The sequence below is a fragment of the Aethalodelphis obliquidens genome, unplaced genomic scaffold (assembly GCF_003676395.1).
Source record: "Aethalodelphis obliquidens isolate GAN/ISIS:26980383/991018 unplaced genomic scaffold, ASM367639v1 scaffold7, whole genome shotgun sequence".
Taxonomy (NCBI): domain Eukaryota; kingdom Metazoa; phylum Chordata; class Mammalia; order Artiodactyla; family Delphinidae; genus Aethalodelphis; species Aethalodelphis obliquidens.
Genome location: NW_020837951.1, coordinates 2556405 through 2566808, shown reverse-complemented (window position 1 = coordinate 2566808; position 10404 = coordinate 2556405). Strand labels below are relative to the sequence as shown.

General features: G+C 55.7%; 1 long non-coding RNA gene and 1 other non-coding gene across 2 annotated transcripts; one reads left to right on the top strand and one right to left on the bottom strand.

The window, feature by feature from the left end:
- Positions 1-4600: 4600 nt before the first annotated feature.
- On the bottom strand, positions 4601-7795 carry LOC113619532 (uncharacterized). The gene is made up of 2 exons (XR_003432416.1): positions 6302-7795; positions 4601-5257 (listed from the first exon to the last, which is right to left on the bottom strand). It is a non-coding gene; the product is annotated as an uncharacterized LOC113619532 (long non-coding RNA).
- On the top strand, positions 7381-7506 carry LOC113620262 (U6atac minor spliceosomal RNA). The gene has a single exon (XR_003432710.1). It is a non-coding gene; the product is annotated as a U6atac minor spliceosomal RNA (small nuclear RNA).
- Positions 7796-10404: the final 2609 nt, after the last annotated feature.

The following is a 10404-nucleotide window of genomic DNA, read 5'->3' as shown; positions in this document are numbered from 1 at the left end:
ATGAGAATCACTGATGATTATCCACACCAGGTTATTTGGGTCCTTTTTTTTTTTGTTTTTTTTGTTTTTTTTGTTTTGCGGTATGTGGGCCTCTCACTCTTGTGGCCTCTCCCTTTGCGGAGCACAGGCTCCGGACGCACAGGCTCAGCGGCCATGGCTCACGGGCCCAACCGCTCCGCGGCATGTGGGATCTTCCCGGACCGGGGCACGAACCCGTGTCCCCTGCATTGGCAGGAGGACTCTCAACCACTGCGCCACCAGGGAAGCCCTATTTGGGTCCTTTTAACAGTGCCGGGAGCGCTTGCTTCTCCCTCCAGCAAGAGTTTTTCCAGATTCCAAACGGAGGGACCAGAACCCAGGCCCCAGGGGTGACGTCCCTACAGCCTTTTGGGAAGAGCGCAGATGCCCAGCCAGGGGCCATAGTGGGATGGCTGCCAGCGCCACTCCTTCCGGCTGCGGGGCCCAGAGTGAGCATCTCACCCATGGGGCAGGGGCAGCAGAGCTGTGCGTGGACCAATGAGGAAACCGAGACAGAGCACCCGGCGCAGCTGGGCCCAGACGAGGTGCAGGACGTGTGCCCGCACAGACTCTTGTCGGCCAAGTTGTTCCGGCAATGCTCGTTTAAACGTTTGTCTCTGCTTCCTGAAACCCAAGGGCCCAGGCCCAGGCCCAGGAGGATGGCACACGGAGGCAGAGGACACGAGACACACAAACGCCATTTACTGCCCCCATCACGTCTTCCCTGTCTCCCCAGCGAGGGGAAGGACTCCTGGCACGTGGACACAGTCCCCTCTCCTGTCCCACAGATGACCGAATGAGAAGAGAAATAAACCAGGACCCTCTGCCAGGCTGCCTCTGGGGCCTGTAAGTGGGGCCGGGCAGCGGGGCAGCCTGAGAAAGTTCTGGAGCAGCTGCGAGCCAGCTCCTGGAGGGCGGGTGACCTGTGTCTGGGTCCTGCCTGGGCCCCCAGGCCTGAGGCTCCCTCCCTCGGGGTCTCAGGATGCTTGCAGGGAGCTGGTCCTGGGACATTTATATTCTGGAGGAAGGGCAGTCCCCGTGCTTGGTCCCCGAGGAGCTTCCTGTCCATCGGGGCCGTGGGGGCCAGGGCAGAACCGGAGCGCCCGGGAGGCCGGCCGGTCACGCGAGAAAGGCCTCCGGCCAAACGCCAGCCTTGGGAACGCTCGGTCCTCTCCTCCTTCCACACATCCGGGGTCAGCGGTCACTTTATTAATAGCAGTCCCCGAGGAGAGGCCTCACCCCCCTGGACCGTCATCGCCCGTCCTGTGGGCTTGGCCGAGCGACCTGGGGGCATCCCTCGGAGGGACGGTTGGGGGACATCGCCACCCTGCCTGCCCGGAGGCTCCAGACACTGCAGAGGGAAAAAGCAGGTTTCAAAGATCCCACTTTCTTCCTCCCGCCATCAACTGCAAGACAGAGCGTCAATTTCATAACAGCTGTTGGGGACAAAAAGCAACAGCACTAACTCTGTACTTCGGCACAGCGACATACCTCATCCTCAGGAACACTCAGGACGAGAGGGGCAGAGGCTCAGCACCGCAAAGAAAATCCTGCCTTAAGCCATCTGGGCCCATTGACACACAGAGAAAAATCTGGAAAGTTAGTCCCCTTATCTGGACCTTCCCTCCCTCCTCTGCACAGCAGACCTCTAGATGAGTCCTCCACCACCAGGAAAAAAGATTACTGCTGGTCCTGCCTAGGGTACCCCTCAAGTCATTGCAAACCTATCTTACAACACAGGAATTTATAGGAAACAGGAAACCAGTAAAAAGTGTGCCGATCGAGATGGCTGGTTGATAAGATGCAGGGTTATTTTGCTCCTGTGTGGTTTTAAATGCACGTGCAATGAGTAGGTATACCATGTATAATGAGAAAAAAAATGGACTTTTGAAAGAATTAACTACAGGAAAAGTGTCCAGGCTACACGTGGATAGAGATTTTGTGTGTCGGGAGCATGTCAGGAACCGTACATATCTGACGTCTCCCCGCACGGCCACCAGCCCGCAGCACCTCCCAGTACCTCCCAGTACCTCTGGTGCCTCTGGGGGCCCAAGAGCCTGGGCTCCAGACCCCACTGCCTGCCGTACCTGGGGGTACCACCTTTAGGCATCCTGGAAATGCCCTGAGCTTCGGTTTCTCTACCTGGAAAATAGGACAGTAACAGCCACCCTCTACTGAACCCTCCCTGTGAGCCAGGCCCTGAGCTCCAGTCCCGTAAGGGAGGAAACTGAGGCTCGGCCGTGAGGTGACCTGCCCAAGGCCACAGAGAGCCGGACTCTGAACAAGAAAGTAGTCTCTGCTCCAGGGGCTGAGCTGAGGCTTAGAGAAGGTGAGATGCAGGCCCTTCCCCCAGGAAGGATGCTCCAGCTCCATCAGGCGGCATAGACCCTGAGAGGTGCAACCCCGCCCCCTGGTGGAGGAGAAAGCCCGAGCTCCCCACCCACCCAGCGCTGCTCCCACAGGAGCGACCTCCTGGCGTGGATGCCCAGCCTTGGGGTGTCCCTTCCTACAGAGAGCAAAGAACAGGCAAGGGGCAGAAACCCACCACCCAGGGGGCAACCCACCGGCCACTCCAAGGCCAGCAAGACAGGAGCCAGTGGACAGGGGCACCCCCAGGCTGGGGCCTCCCCGATTCCAAAGGCCCCCAGTCTAGGTGGTGGCCGCTAGCAATGGCCTTGAAGCTGATGCTCTGAGCCCCAGCAGTCACTCCGAAAGGCTCGTGACGGCCCCAGAAGGTTGCTGGGTCACCAAGGTCTCCCGTTCCAAAAGGCGACGAGTCCTCAGGGCCTGTCGCCGTTCCTGGGAATGTCACTGCTCTCCCCCGTCCAGCCGAGGATCTCCCAGGAAGCTGGAAAGGGCTTAGGGGCCGCCTGGTCAGCAGGCAGAGGTCTGTGAGCTGGAGGTGAGTGGGGCAGGGGCCAGGCTCCCCCATAGCCACCCACCCTCACCCCACGCAGCCCACGGATGCTGACAGTAAGATGTGTGAAGACAAATCCTTGAGTCAAGAGTTAGCTCTCATCCCACCAGATCCCTAGTTCTACAGGATGGTGCTGGGGGTGGGACGAGCGTTTCCATCTACGGCTCTGCCCTTCCTTGCAGGTGCCAAGAAGCCCGAGTTGTGAAAGCCAGCAGAGCTGGGCCATCCCACAGGTGGGTTTCTGGGAAAGGGAACTGGCCACATTTGGGGGCCCAAACTGGCCTCAGACTTCCTCCAGCTGCTGAGTCCTGACCCTGACATTTCTCCAGATCAGGTGCAGCCTTCACCAGAGAGCTGGAAAACTCAAGCTCTCCAAAGTCACCTGCACCTGGAAATAAGAGTATTATAATCAGAGCAGAAGCAGGATTATTTGGCTCTGAACAACCCGGATCACTGCCTGAACTCATCGACTCAGTGCCCACTGTGGAGTGCTTCCCCAGGGCTACAAGTGGACTGAGGGACTGGAATGGGGCTGGATGTGCAGAGCCAACCATCCAACCTCTGTGCTGGCAAATCCGGTGGCCACCACCAGGGGGCGCCCCGGCGTGGACCCTGGCTGGTCTGGATGGACCCAAGTACCGCTGAGGCCCTTCAGCCTCCTCCCCTCTGTCTTTGGCCTTCCTCCTCCCCCTCCTCCTCTGCTTTCTTCCCTCCCCTGGGCCCTCTCCTCTCCCTCCTGCACAGACCTGCATGCCACCAGCCCATGAGCCAAGATGGATGACTAAATGACCACGCCCCCTCCAGCCCTCATTTTCACAAGCTCCATGGCCCCCCAGCAGGCTTTCCTTTAAAAAGGGGGTGGGGGAGGCTTCCCTGGTGGCACAGTGGTTGGGAATCTGCCTGCCAATGCAGGAGACTTGGGTTCGAGCCCTGGTCCGGGAAGATCCCACATGCCGCTGAGCAGCTAAGCCCGTGCGCCACAACTACTGAGCCTGCGCTCTAGAGCCTGCGAGCCACAACTACTGAGCCCGCGTGCCACAACTACTGAAGCCCGCGTGCCTAGAGCCCATGCTCCGCAACAAGAGAAGCCACCGCAATAAGAAGCCCCTGCACTGCAATGAAGAGCAGCCCCCGCTCGCTGCAACTAGAGAAAGCCCGCGCGCAGCAATGAAGACCCAACACAGCCAAAAATAAATAAATAAAATAATTTTTTTTTAAGGGGGGTGGGGGCGGAGAAGGACTCTGCAACTTGGTTCAACACAGAATTCCCCAAACAAGCTCCTCCCCTTTTTTCCATAGGACACCTTCCCTTTTTTTTCTTTTGGGTATGAGGGTTTCTCACTGCTGTGGCCTCTCCCGTTGCGGAACACAGGCTCCGCACACACAGGCTCCACACGCGCAGGCTCAGCGGCCACGGCTCACGGGCCCAGCCGCTCCGCGACATGTGGGATCCTCCCGGACCGGGGCACGAACCCGTGTCCCCTGCATTGAGCAGGCGGACTCTCAACCACTGCGCCACCAGGGAAGCCCTTCCCTTGTTTGCACAGCGGTCCCTAGAGCACACTTTGGGAGGGGCTGCTTCCCAGGCAGATGACAAGAGCGCCCCCTCCCCTGTTCCTGGGGTTGCCAAATTTAGCAAATGAAAATCCAGGACAATTTCAGAGCAATAATGAATACGTTTTAGTATAAGCACCGCCCCATAAAATATTTGAGGCATACTCACACTTTCAGTGCTCACTGTTTACCTGAGATTCCAATCTAACCAGGCGTCGGTATTTAATCTAGCATCTTCACCAGGACACTTGCAGGGAAAAGGCTCACACAGGCCTGGGGCTTCGCCAGGGCTGGAGGGGACCCCACACTTCCACCATCTGGGTCTGGGTCCTCCCCCCAACCACCCAGGAAACAACGGGCAGGGGGGTGCTCAGCAAGGCCCTCCTCTCCCTCAGCTTCTGCAAAACAGGCAGGTCAGGTGGGTGATCTCGCCTTCTCTTATTTCTGGGACTTCCTGGGTGTAGCCCCTGATCCCACACGGGGGCCTTTAGGAACCACCCCTGGGGATGGTCTAGTGAGTTCCGTTCCCGGTGAACTCGGGTCCGATGATGACCGGGAGGTACCAGCAAGCGCCCGGAAAAGCAGCCTCAGTAAATGCAGCCCAGGAACCCACGTCTGCGCCAGTCCCGGGAGGGAGCTGCTCCTCGTGGGTCCTTCCCGACTGGTCCTCTCAACACTGCGAAGACCCTCTGGCCACCTTCCCTCACAGGCAGCCTCCACCTTATTCTGCAAGTTCTTCCCCAGTCTGTGTCATCATCTTGAAGTCACCTGGAGGAAGTGGAGTCACCCACTCTCCACCCAGAGCAAAGACAGGCCGTCAAGAGGGGGACGGGAGGTGGGGGCCCAAAGGGCTGCGTGAACGCAGATTCCCAGGCCTGCCGCTAGACACCGCCCCACCCCCCCCCCAGGTTCAGACTCTGCCCAGGAATCTACATTTTAACACTAGGTGGTTTGGAGTCAGCCTAAAGCTTGAGAGGCCTGGTCTGGGGTTCCTGAAGAGCCAGCTGCCCCTTTGTTCCAAGCCAACGGGGACCAGGAGCTTAGACTCAAGGGAAGGGCAAGGCCCCATGTGGCCTGTCGATGGGCAGGAGGTCACATCACTGGGGCCCCGGGCCACTCTGGATGGACCCGCCCATGTGCCCAGACCAGAGGGTCCCAGGAGGCCCAAGGCAGAGGTGCTGTGCGCAGAAGTCCCAGCAGTGGAGCAGGACAGTTTGGCACAAGCAGACTCCCAGACCCTCACCCCGCAGCCCGGCTCTAACCCCTCTGCTGCCCCACTGGAGGTGTGATGTCCACGTCACCCAACCACTCTGGCTTGTGTCCTCAGCTATCAAGTGTGGGTGCTCATGGCACCAACCTCGTGGGGGAGGAGCGTGAAACGGGAGGACGTTAGCGCAGGGCCACTGGGGCCTTGGCACACAGTGGGTGTTGAGCACGGCCTGCAGCGGCTCCTCCTTAGTGAAGAGTTACAGCCCCGTAGGTCTGAGACTAAGGAAGCCCGGCCGCTAGGACGGTGTGGGCAGATGGACAGAGCAGTGACTGAGACAGGACTGATGCCCCTTGCAGCTGCCCACTGTACTGACCAGCTCCGGGGTGACACCCAGGCCCCGCGCTGCACCTGCGAGCGCCGACACAGGGCAGGACAGGGCCTTGCCCAGAGCACACACACACACACCCACTCCCAGCTGACCCCGTCCCTGGTGGCTGCCTGCCTGTCCCTTGGTCACGCCCTCGGCTCTTCTCTCCCTTCTCTCCCACGATGCTCTGCAAACTGGGCAGAGCTCTCCCGTGCGCACTTGGTTAGCTCTCTACCTGTAACTAACCGGCTGATTGGGAACTTCTCAAAGGAGAACTGGATGGGGGACACTGCTAGCCTCCTGCAGGCCGTGTCCACCCCAGCCGGCTCAGCGTCCCTTGGCTGGACCTACCGCCCCCCCCTTCTGTCCACTGCCCTTCTGTGCTGTCTGTGCGCGCATACACGGTGTGGACGGGCGCGCTCAGGGACGCCTGGGCGTGCACGGACGCTGTGGACACGCAGGCGTGTCTGCACACGTATGCACATATGCTTATGCACACATGCACACGCCTTTCTCAGCCCGCGCGGTTCATCGGAAGGTCGCCCCCGGTCGCACGGAGCCCAGCGCACACGCGCGTCCGGCCGGGGAACCACGCGCCCGCAGCCGTGGGGAGGCACCGCGTCACCGCCTCGGCCGGGGCCGCATGGCCCCACCGTCTACACTGCGGGGACGGCCAGCACCCGAAGCATCGGATTTAAATCCTAAAACTCTAGGGAAAGGACGGACGGGAAGAGCAAAAGCCGGCTCCGCGCAGACTCTGTTCCGCCCCGGGGTTCGAACCGTCCGCTCAAAAATGGCGCGGAGCGGGCTCAGAGCATGCGCGGAAGACGAGTGGCGTAGGCTGGGAGCATGCGCAGACCACGCCCCGGCTCCCGCCGCACCCACAGTTCCAAGCGCAGGTCCGCGTCCGGATGTCCGTGGAGCGGCTCTTCCTTCCTCGTCCTCTGATTCGCTACCAACCACTTCCATTTCCGCAGAAAGTTCCGAGCCATTTCCGCGAGGCGTGTCGCTGTAGGAAGTGCGCGCCAACCCTGTTTTGTTTCCGGGGGAATCTAGTTTCCTGAGGGACGCTTGGACTTCCGGGTGTTCCTCTCAGGCTCTGATTGGCTTGTTTTATGAATATATTAGAACACGAAAAAGAAGTTTCTTCATCGCGCTAAAATAATATAGCGACTTAAAAAGAACTTATTCTCGGCTATCTGTTGGATGCGATCGCTTTCACCAGCGTGTCTGAGGTGCGAACGGGAAGTCGCCGTAAGCAAAAGGCGGTGCGCAGGCGGGTTCTTAAATAGGGAGTGCGCGTAGGGGGAAAGCGTGTTGTATGAAAGGAGAGAAGGTTAGCACTCCCCTTGACAAGGATGGAAGAGACCTTCGGGTCTAACAACACGCATACGGTTAAGGCATTGCCACTTACGTTGTGGCATCTAACCACTGTTTTTTACTGTGCGGACACAAGGGCATGTGGTCCGCGGGAGTGCATCGCTATACGATGTGTGCTGCACTTGTCCACACTGACGTGTGGGCGTGACGCGCGCGGGTACATAGGCGGGGGGTGCGACACAGGGATCTGTGATACACGGCTGTGTGATACGTGTGTGTGCCGCGTGGACAAACACCTATGCGACGCTACTTGCTCGGCTCTTTGAGATGCTTGGCATTTTTTTTTTTTAAACATCTTTATTGGAGTATAATTGCTTTTCAATGGTGTGTTACTTTCTGCTGTATAACAAAGTGAATCAGCTATACATATACATATATCCCCATATCTCCTCCCTCCCTATCCCACCCCTCTAGGTGGTCACAGAGCACTGAGCTGATCTCCCTGTGCTATGTGGCTGCTTCCCACTAGCTGTCTATTTTACATTTGGTAGTGTATAGATGTCAGTGCCACTCTCACTTCGTCCCAGCTTACCCTTCCCCCTCCCCGTGTCCTCAAGTCCATTCTCTACGTCTGCGTCTTTATTCTTGTCCTATCCCTAGGTTCTTCAGAACCTTTTTTTTTTTTAATTCAATATATATGTGTTAGCATATGGTATTTGTTTTTCTCTTTCTGACTTACTTTACTCTGTATGACAGACTCTGGGTCCATCCACCTCACTACAAATAACTCGATTTCATTTCTTTTTATAGCTGAGTAATATTCTATTGTATATATGTGCCACATCTTCTTTATCCATTCATCTGTCGATGGACACTTAGGTTACTTCCATGTCCTGGCTATTGTAAATAGAGCTGCAATGAACATTGAGGTACATGACTCTTTTTGAATTATGGTTTTCTCAGGGTATATGCCCAGTAGTGGGATTGCTGGGTCATATGGTAGTTCTATTTGTAGTTTTTTAAGGAACCCCTATACTGTTCTCCATAGTAGCTGTATCAATTTACATTCCCACCAACAGTGCAAGAGTGTTCCCTTTTCTCCACACCCTCTCCAGCATTTATTGTTTGTAGATTTTTTGATGATGGCCATTCTGACCGGTGTGAGATGATATCTCATTGTAGTTTTGATTGCATTTCTCTAATGATTAGTGATGTTGAGCATCCTTTCATGTGTTTGTTGGCAGTCTGTGTATCTTCTTTGGAGAAATGTCTATTTAGGTCTTCTGCCCATTTTTGGATTGGGTTGTTTGTTTTTTTGATATTGAGCTGCTTGTATATTTTGGAGATTAATCCTTTGTCAGTTGCTTCATTTGCAAATATTTTCTCCCATTCTGAGGGTTTTCTTTTCATCTTGTTTATGGTTTCCTTTGCTGTGCAAAAGCTTTTAAGTTTCATTAGGTCCCATTTGTTTGTTTTTATTTCCATTTCTCTAGGAAGTGGATCAAAAAGGATATTGCTGTGATTTATGTCATGGAGTGTTCTGCCTGTGTTTTCCTCTGAGTGTTTTATAGTGTCTGGCCTTACATTTAGGTCTTTAATGAGATGCTTGGCATTTTTCATAATACAAAGTGGATCACAGCTTTCTTGTATGGGTATCATTGCACCTGGGGCAGGTGTGCCTTCACCTCATCCCCAGCCACAAGGTGGGGGGCAGGGCCGGGGAGCGGACATCAGGACACCCAGGTGGCCTCCACTTCCTGTCAGTGTGTTTCAGCGTGGAAGCAGGAACGGGGCGGGGGAGGTTAGGCAGGTGACCTGGTGGTCAGACCAGGTCCCGCAGGTGGCTGAGGTCTGAGGCCTTGGTGGCTTCGAAGTTTCCATGTGCATCTCTTCAGCATCACAGACATTCGGGGCACAAGTAGGAATTGAGCAGCCGTCCTCCGTGGGACACTGATCCAGGTGGGAGAGGACCCCAGCCCCAGGAGCTCACATCCTGGACCATTCCAGAGCCTTAGCGGACAGATCCAAAGCAGACGACCTCTGTGGGGTGAGCAGAGCAGGCGGGAGCGGTCAGGGAAGGCGAGGCGGAAGATGCCCTGAACCAGGTCCCCCTTTATGTCCAGAGCACAAACTGCCGTGAGTTTCAAATGCAGGGCTCATTTAAGGACCCAGTTAAATGATGGTCAAAGTAAATACAAGCAACGTGACCGACGATTTAAACACAGAGGGGTGGTGGTCGGTCCACTCCGGCTCTCAGGAAACGGGGAGACGGGAAGGTGGTCGGCAGCCCCTCGGAGGTGCCGGCAGCAAACCCGGACCTGGACACCTAGGGGACGAGTGACCCATTCTCCAGAGATGCCGAGGGAGAAACGGGGGAACCCGGAGGTTCAAGAAGGAAACACAGGCGGGGGCTTTGCTGGGGCCCCCGGTTCACACCAAGCTTGTATGCGTGTGCGCGGGTGTATACGTACGTATGTGTATATGTACCTGTGTGTACATACGTAGGCACATACACTTTAAGATATTAAGACGACTAGGGAAACCTGGACACTAGGTTAAAGAATTCATATTTTAGGTGTGAAAACGGCACTGGGGTAATGCTTTTAGAGATACCATGAATTCACTGCTTAAATTACAAAACATTTGGGATTTATACTCAAATAACCAGGGAGGGATGCCTGAAACAAGAGGTTAAAAGTTTTTGAAACTGGATGATAGAACACAGGGATTTTCTCCACTTTTATGTACGTTCGAAATGTTCCACAATAAAGTTTTTGTTTTTAATATAATAGAAGATATTCCCCAAAATGTTAGTGGGAAGAGGCATCTGGGTGATTTATTATCTTTGTTTTTTTTTTCTGTTGATAATTAGCACAAATATATAATCATCATAGTAAGAAAATGGCATTTTTTAAAGACCAAGAACCTTCCGCTAGCGCACGTGGCACTGCAGAGCCTGCGCAGCAGGAAGCACCGCCTCGGGGCCCGCCTCCCACTCCACAGGCCGCTACACGGAAA